Genomic DNA, 9,498 nt, shown 5'->3' with positions numbered 1-9,498 from the left:
CATATAGATGAGATTATGACTTGGTCCTTTTCCAAAAGAATTTTTTTTCAAGGGACTTTCACAAGCACAAGAACATTTAACATATTGTTTAACAGACGTTTGTAGCTTGGGTTTTTCCATAGTGGCCTAGTGGGAGTATCAGCATCACAAGATTTTGAATCATTTTCAGCAGAGTCATAATTGAGTTTATTCTGCTTACTCCCATCTTGCACTACTTCTTTATCTACACATGAAGTAGAAGCATTAGAACCGCTCACCTTATCACAAGTTTTTGAATCATTTTCAACAGAACAAGAGTTATTTTTTTTCTACTCATGCCCATCTTACACTGTGACCAGCTCTGCACATGAGGTAGAAACATTAGTATCGTTCACCTCAATATTCTCAGTTGGTCCAAATTGTTCAATCTTAACTGATGCTGGTACAGGGCTTTGGCCATACTGAGCAGGTATCTCTACCTCATTGGTTTCAAGGGGCGGGGTACAGTTATCATTTAAGGGAGGTGGAACACTGTGATACCCTAGACCCTTATTCTGATTATCTTTAAATTTTAATTGTTTCTCAATCATAGTCTCAACTTTCTTACTTTATACGTCAAACTTTTTAAAATTAAAGTCTGTATTTTCCAACTTATTTTTCAATGTGTTAAGCTCGGCAGTTAGACGGGCAATCTTTAGGTGAGCATAATCATAGTGCTCACATTTAGTGTTATATTCTTCTTGAAGTTCTCTAAAGTCTTTGGTTTTGGCCTCTAATATTTATTTCAAGGGTTTTTGGTCCTTTATGATAGTATATCGTTCGTATTTAAGGTCCTCAATTTCCCTAATTAATAACTCATGTTAACCACGATAATGTTTAATTTTAGCTTCATACGACTGAGAGCATGAGTTTTCACTTACTTTGGTGATTGAATAACTCATTATTCACCAAAAAGAATAATTTACCAAAAGTAGAACTGATTGTGAAACCAAGAAAAATGCCCTTTGATCTGAAACCTCGAAAGTCAAGCTTGAAAGTCAAACTTGAAAAGTCAAATATAAAAGTCAAACTTAAAAGTCAAAGTTAAGAGTCAAAGGTCAAATTTGAAAGTCAAAAGTCAAACTTGAAAGTCAAAGGTCAAACTTGAGATTCAAAAGTCAAATATGAAAGTCAAACCTTTTGTCCAAAAAAAATAACCGAAAACAAAAATTTCTAGACCGAAAACAATAGTATTTGACAAAAAACGAGAGTATTTGACCAAATACGAGCCTTTTTGACGAAAAACAAAGCTTTAATATCGAAAACGAGGCTTTAATACCGAAAACTTGATTTTTAGACCAAAAATGTTAAAAATCCGAAATTAGCACATAAATTGTGAGGACTGAAGATCCAAATCCGAGAGCAGGACCGAATTCGCGAGGCTTCTGACCGAGAAGTATTGCACCGAGATCGGTAAACTGAAATCCGAGGCTTCTGTCTGAAATATGAGGCCGAGAACTTGTGAAACGAGAAGCGAAAACCGTGAACAAGGCGAGAACTTTAGACCGATAACCCTCGTCTCCGACCGAGAATTGCTGTTGACTCCGAGATCTTCAAGGGCTTGACCCAGATCCAAAGTCTGCCACCGAGATCTTGCAAATCTTGACCTAAAATGCCCAAAACTTGCCAAAAACACGGGATATTCAAATTTTGAATGCCAAACTCGATCTAAACTCCAAAAATACGAAGAACAGTGGCCAAAAATTCATAAAATATAAATAAAAACACTTAGAAACTCCAAAAAACTTTTGCAATGACCTGATTGATACCGATCCAAGCGCTAATACCACTTGTAAGTCCCGAATTCTCCTACGTATCAATCGGATTCACTTTGATGGTGTGGAATCCCAATCAAAGTGTATAATTCAAGATATAAGATGAATAAGAACACAAAATGAATCTTCAATGCATACGATATATTGATTAATCGTCCGGTACATAAGATTCCGATTACACATTGTTTTCTCTCTGTTTCTCTCTAGATCACCTCCTTAGCATACGGCACCCCCAAGAACTTCTAACTCACTTTACAAGGCCTAAATAACACTATTTATACCTAGACATAATAACAAAGCCCAAGCCCAAAACCCAAACGAAACACTATTAAGCCTAACCAAAATCACATGTGACTTTGGTCCAAACAACACCAAAACATGGTGTTTTTGGTCCTAAACCGAGAACTCTAATAGCTTATGAAAAGCAAAGTATAAACATCAATTTATGACCTAACAACCTCGTGCAACTATAACTCACACTTGGAGAACTTTGTGAAAAGTCTCTCCATCCTCAAGGTCTCCAGCTCCTCCCTCAAGTGCTCCTTATGTTGCTCCTGAGTCTTGGAATAAACTAGAATATCATCAATGAATAGTATCACAGACCGATCCAACATCGGTCTGCATATGCGTTTTCATGAGATCCATGAACGCGGTTGTAGCATTGGTGAGCCGAAAAAGGCATCACCATGAACTTATAATGACCATATCGAGTTTGGAAAGTCGTCTTCTGTACATCCTCATCCCAGACCCGCATCTGATGAGAACCCGATCGCAAATCAATGTTGGAGAACTAAGATGCACCCTGAAGCTGTTCGAAAAAATCATCAACCCTCAGAAAGGGATAACGGTTCTTCACTGTTACCTTATTCAACTCCCGATAATCTATACACATCCGATGAGACCCGTCCTTCTTCTTCACAAACAGAATCGGGGCTCCCCAAGGTGAACAAGTCGGCCTAATAAATCCCTTGTCTAACAGCCCCTGCAATTGTGTAGACAACTCCTGCATCTCGAGAGGAGCCAACCGATTCGGTGCTTTAGTTATCGGAGCCGCACCAGGAACCAAATTATTCCTGAACTCCACCTGCCTCTCCGGAGGTACCCTTGGAAAATCCTTTGGGAACACATCCGGATAATCCCTCACAATCGGCACATCATCCATGGTCACCTTACACTTTTCCCAGGTATCCATGACATAAGCGAGAAAACCCGAACAACCCTGATAAAGATAGAGTTTGGCCCTCGCTATAGAACACATAATCGGCCCACGCTGCGGTCCCTCACCCTGAATCACCATCTCTCCCCCACTTGGGGTCCAAACCCAAACTAACTACTACTCATAGTCGATTATTGCCCCATTAGGGCTCAACCAATCCATTCCCACAACAACCTTGTTCCCACGCAGAGGAATGGGAACCAGATCAACCGGATACTGTTTGCTGAATAACTAGAGAGTACAACCTGGATGAACCCTTGCAACCCGAATAGACCTATCATTAGCAATCTAACCATCTAGAGGACAATCCAGCTCCCACCGAGCTCCAACAAATCTCTTGCTAAACACAAGAGATACAAACGATCGGGTAGCCCCTTAATTAAATAATACCAAAGAAGAGATACCGTTCACACAGAACGATCCTAAAATAAAACAAATAAACATAAGCAAACAATTCAATATAAATAAAGATATAAGGAGAAGATACATACCCATCACAACATTGGGAGCTGCACGCGCCTCCTTTGTCGTCAGCTGGAAAGCCATGCTCTTCGACACAGGTGCATCTGCCCGAACTTGGCGGCCGTCAGTGATTTGAAGAGTCACAGGAGCAGGTGCTGACACCGGTCCTGCTACAGCCAAACTCGGAAAATGGGCCTTCTTATGGCCCCTTTGATTGCACTGAAAGCAAATCAGATCAGATACCAGGGTGATGGTGGTGGTAGTAGTTAAATCCTTGCTGATATGACCATTCCTGCCGCACTTGAAGTAGCCGGAACCACCCACCCTGCATGTCCTCTCGTGCGACCTGCCGTAACGGGCTCAACCCTGCTAGCCCTTCCCTATCGTATCAACCACCTAGGTTCTCTTGTCCAACCCCTCAACACTAGACACAAAATCTGGTTTCCTTTTCTTCTCCATCTCCAAATCAATCTCCCTCTCCCTAGCCCTCGCTATAATGTCTTCCATCGTCTTGCAACTGGATCGGCTAACAAACTGCCAAATATCACTCCCCATCGTCTCATGGTACTGCGACTTCTTCATCTCCTCGTCCGCCACATACTGCGGAACCAAAAGTGATCTCTCCATGAACATAGCAGTGATCTCTGCCACCATCTCAGTAGTCTGGCATAGATCCTAGAATTCTCATGCCAACTACTGCACCTCAACCACCGGTGCCAACTCAGCTCGGAACCTGGTTGAGAAATCACCCCAGGTCATCGAATCAATAACATCATCACCCACAACATGCTCTACGTCCTCCCACCAATCACATGCCCTATCCTTTAAGAGGCAGGAAGCTAGTCTGACCTTGTCCCCCCTCGAGACATCGACTGGTATGGAAGGCGTTAGCAACATCTGCTAACCACCTATTGCTTGTAATAGGGTCCCTCTCCCCATGATAATCTGGAGCTACACATGCCCTAAACTCCCCAAAATCTAGAGAATGCGTCCCAAAAAAAGCCACAATCTCAGCGTGAAGGGCGCTCAACTGTTCATCAAGAATCTCCAAAATACCATCCTTGATCGTGCCAAAGATCGCAGGAGCCTGCTCAAGGATACTGCGCCTTATCTCAGACGAGATGAACTCCCTCGTTTGATCATCAAGTTGCCCGACTCCAGAACCTAAGCTCAAACCCTCCTCAATACTGGAACTGGCAACTGGCCTGCCTTGTAATACCACCATAGTGAAAATAGATCATATAAACCACCAGAATATGCATCAAATATACACATCGGCGAAATCACAAATCCACAAGCTCTCTGGATTCATCGCAACCCTCCTTTAATTGAGTACGGATCCTTTGCTTCCAGTAGTATGGGCCCAAACTACCTTCCACATATATCTGTACTTTCCTCAAGAAGTGCCTTAACTCAACTAAGTTACGTTATATCCAACAATTCCCTCACAAATAAGGCTCCCAGCACTAAATCTGGTTGCTTCTTTGAATACCAAGTAGTACTGTTTTGAAAAACAACAACATTATTGAAGAATCTTGTTTTTTTTCAAAGCAATACTACTGTCTATTCAAAGTCGGGAGACATTCTTAAAAATTTGGCAAGTAATCTTGAATAATATAGCAAGTATTCTTGAAGAATGTTGTTGTTTTTCAAAACAATACTACTTGGTATTCAAAGATGCAACCAGATTGGTTAATGGCTGTTAATTATTATGAAAGAATGCTAGTAATTCATAAGCTTTAAATTCACTTAAGTTAGTTTAGGGTTGTTTTAACAATTGCAATTTTTATGTTTTTTGGTGTCCTTCATTTTGAAACCATTCTTGAACAACATGAACAAGTTGCAACACCTCATCAAATCGATGTATATCCCAGACCAAATTTGATTTTTCAAAGAAATCAATTGTCTTGAGGTTCAAATCCTAAAATTTATTATATAAGTTTTTTTATATCCTATTAGAATATGCTATAAATATTGTTAGATGTTAAATTTATAGGCATTTTTCCATGGATTATTTATCATAGAATAAGGGTAATTTGTTTAATATAACATTGATTTAGGTTACAATTATTTATAAATTATTAAAGAATACATGTAGTGTTCATATATTGTGCCTTTTCTTGTAGAATTTTATTGCCATTGTGTTATGCATGTTTCTGTTGTTGAAGAAATGTATTGTTAGGCTGATAACTTTGTAAAATATTAATTAAATTCTTGCCGAAATTGGTTAAATTCTGATAAAATTTCATTGATCTTCATGATACTCTATTTGAATTGGGTTGTTTATTGATTTAATTTTTTGTACGCTCTTATAGTATGCTAACTTGTTGAACTTAGGGTTTCAGGTTCTTTAGTGTAGGGATTGTTCAAGAATTGTATTGCAAGAATTTGGGAAGCTTGCCATACTAGAAAAACACAACGCATGCAAGAAGTAGAAATAAGAAGAAAGAGAGACAAAAACTCAACGTGGATGACAAAATTTAGGAATGTCATAGACGATAAATGTTTTTTTTTTTTGAATTTTATTGGATCCTTAGTTTTTTGTGTATGTTTGATTGTTAATATTTAAGTTTTTTGGGGTACTTTTTTTTTATCTTATTCTTAATGAATTTAATCACATTCTTGTAGAATATGTTTAATTTACTATGTTTTAAAAGGCGTGAAGCGCTCCGAGGCGATTAGCCATCCGAGAGCCTCATTTTTTGAGGCGCTTCGAATCGAGGGATTCACGTACGCGAGGCGCTTGTATATTAAAAAAAAGTTAAAAGTATTTTAGAACCATAACTCCTAGACAAAACAACTTAATAACCAAGTTAAGAAGCAAAACACCCATATCATAATTCAAAGACAAACACAAAACATAACATAACAGAAATCATAAATAACCAAAAGGCCTAAAACTCATCAACATCATCGTCATCAACATCAATCCCAAGTACTTCCTCCTCCCCATCATCTTCAGAAACTCCAATGTCTTCTTCTGTCTCTTCATCAATCAAGCTAAATCCCCTAGAAGCCATTCTACAATTTGAGGTTTCAGATGCCTTCCTAGTAGAACTTGGTGTAGATGACCTCCTAGTAGAATAATTAGGCTCAGATGCCCGAAAAGCTTTATCAACAGCAGACCAAGTTAAATCATCTCTGTCAAACACAAAGTCATCCTCCTCAACATTTTCCTTATCCATATGACCCATCAACCACTCGTTACTTTCATCTATTTCTTTCAAAAGAATAGGATCAGTTGTGTCCTTTCTTTGATATATTCTTTGCAAAGCACGATTAAACTTGATGTACACCATGTCAACTAATATACTTTGTACTAATCTGTTCCTTTTTTTGAATGACGTTGTTGAAAGACACTCCAGTTCCTCTCGCAGCCCATAGCACTACAAGTTAAGCTAAGAACTCGGATAGCAAATTTTTGTAACTTCGGTGCCGACGCTCCATAGGCAGACCACCAATCAGCTGTTAACAGAAAAAAATCAATTGCTAACAGAAAAAATCATCTGTTAACAGAAAAAAAATAGTCAGGTAACAAAAAAAATTAGGGACCAATCCACTGTTTTTTATTTTTTTTATTACCTGGAAGTCTTTTGTCTCTTTGTCTTATGGCTATTGGATTGCCAAAAAGACCTTGGGCATTTTGATACAAGTCTAGTTGTTCCCCAATCTTATCTTGAGTGCTCAAATCAGGTACCAACCTTTGAATGGTTGCATACAATCCATTCATAACCTCAACACACATTGCATTCTCGGGATTTTTGTAATACAATTCTGGATTTAAGAAAAACCCAGCTGCATGTAATGGTCTATGGAGTTGGCAATCCCACCTTGCATCAATATACTCAAAAGCTTTTTTATAATGTTCTTCCTTATGCAAAAAAACTAGCAGCGATAGTCTCTTTAGCCCTATCCATGGACTCATAGATGTATCCCATGGCTGGCTTTTTGTCTCCATCTACCATTCTAAGAACCTTAACAAGAGGTCCAGTTAACTTTAAAGCAAAGACTATATTTCTCCAAAACCTTTCTTGCAAAAAAGTTGATGTTAGTCTCTTCCCTGCAACATCTTTTGACCACTTGGAATTGTTCCACTCTGGAGACGTGATCATCTTCCGTAAATTATTTTTTTGTTTATGCATTTGGGAAAGAGTAATGAATGATGTTGCAAATCTCGTGATTGCAGGCCTATGTAGGTTTCTCTGATTTGTAAACCTCCTCATCATGTTGACAATGCCAACATGGTTATAAATATAACCATTGCAGAACATATCTCCCTTCAAAGTATTCCGCAGCCTTGGGATCTTTCCAATATCTTCCAACATTAGATCGATACAGTGAACGGCACAAGGAGTCCAGTATAAATGTGGTCTTGTTGCCTCTAACATTGATCCTAAAAGAGTTTTGAGAGAAATATGAAAGAATAAGACAAGTGTACTCAAAACAGTAACTAACAGGTAAAAGAGTTATTAAGGCTTTGTGACTTACCAGCTTTAACATAGTTAGATGCATTGTCTGTCACCACTTGCACTACATTCTCCTCTCTTATCTCTTCCACCATATCATCAAGCATTTTAAACAATGCATTTGCATCTTTTTTGATTTCTGAGACATCCAAGGACTTCAAAAACACTGAACCTTTAGGAGAATTCACTAAAAAGTTCACAATATCTTTCTGAACAGTTGAATCACGCCATCCATCTGACAGAATCGAGCAACCTTTTACTGCCCATTCTTGCTTGTAATCTTTCAACACTTTTTGGGTGGATTCCACTTCATTTTTAAGTAGAGGAACTCTAAGCTCATACATGCTTGGAGGTTTGAATCTCGGGCCAAATTGTGCAACAGATTCCATTGCAATATGAAAGCTATCATAAGAGGCTGCATTAAAAGGTAGCCCTGCATCATAAACCAACGACCTATCTCCTTACAAGCCTTGTCCCTAAGGTCTTTTCTACATACCTCATTAATTGTTTGCTGTTTTCCACATTTTCTACCTTTGAGTTTGTCTTCTGGTTAAGTGGCATAAAACTTGTCTAGAGGACCCTTTTGTCTTGGTTTTTTAGGTGGAGTCTTGCTACTTCCTTGTCCCACGCCATCATCATCTTCATCATAGTCATCAAGTGTCACTACATTTGAATGGTCAGTAGTTCTTGCACTTTTTTCTGCTTCTTTCTGGATCATATAGTTCTTCACTTCTTCCCGCACATGCTCTGGACACTTTGGGCATCTTTTATAGTTTTTGAAACCTCCGACTAAATGTTGTTTTAGTCGGTATACTCCTCCAGAAGTTGACTTTACACAAAATTTGCAAGTAAATTTGTATCTTTTTGTTGGGTCAGCTGTACCATATCTCCTGCTTGGATCCATTGCATCTTCAGTGTCAAGAATAGGATTGTTGGTGTCCATAGTATCAGTGGAATGCGAAGAAGGGATGACAAGAAAAGACTTCAGAATAATGGAAGCAAAAGAATATAGAGAACGAGGGAAGAAAGTTGCATGGATTGATAGAGAATGAGGAGAAGATACATGGATTTATAGTGATTATTGAGACCTGTTGGAATACTCAGAAGTAATGCAGAGTCGGCATCGATCTATGTGAAGCGTGAATTAAACTAAACGACACATATATAATTACAGTTAAAAAGCAATAACATAATTAATAGGTATAGCCGTATAGGGTAGAATTAAGCCCAATACACAAGGCCCGGTACATGAATCCCTAAAGGCGAGCCCTTTGGCGCCTCAAACAGAATCGCCGATTCACAGCAAGATTCTATGCCTCATGTACACTACCTCGCCTTGGAGGCTGGAGGCGTTTCCATTGTCGCCTTATGTCGCCTAGTGCCTCCTAGCGCCTTAGGCGCGATTTTTAAAACACAGTTAATTTATTATATTATTTTTCACATTTTTACTGATGATGGATATAATATTGTTTTAAAAGATTCTTTTTTGTTTTTTATGCAGAACATTGGTTAACATAATGAAAACTAATTCTTGAATGTAATGCATAACAATGGAATACAA

General features: G+C 38.6%; 1 pseudogene across 1 annotated transcript; it reads right to left on the bottom strand.

The window, feature by feature from the left end:
- Nucleotides 1–6,284: 6,284 nt before the first annotated feature.
- On the bottom strand, nucleotides 6,285–9,040 carry LOC145073951 (uncharacterized; annotated as a pseudogene). The gene is made up of 3 exons (XR_013691614.1): nucleotides 7,960–9,040; nucleotides 7,054–7,864; nucleotides 6,285–6,936 (listed from the first exon to the last, which is right to left on the bottom strand). The product of XR_013691614.1 is annotated as an uncharacterized LOC145073951 (transcript).
- Between the last annotated feature and the right edge of the window lie 458 nt (nucleotides 9,041–9,498).

The sequence above is a fragment of the Lactuca serriola genome, chromosome 9, assembly GCF_051521515.1.
Source record: "Lactuca serriola cultivar US96UC23 chromosome 9, Lser_US96UC23_V15, whole genome shotgun sequence".
Taxonomy (NCBI): Eukaryota; Viridiplantae; Streptophyta; class Magnoliopsida; order Asterales; family Asteraceae; genus Lactuca; species Lactuca serriola.
Note: the sequence above shows the minus strand (reverse complement) of the source record. Positions and strands in the feature narration are given on the sequence as shown.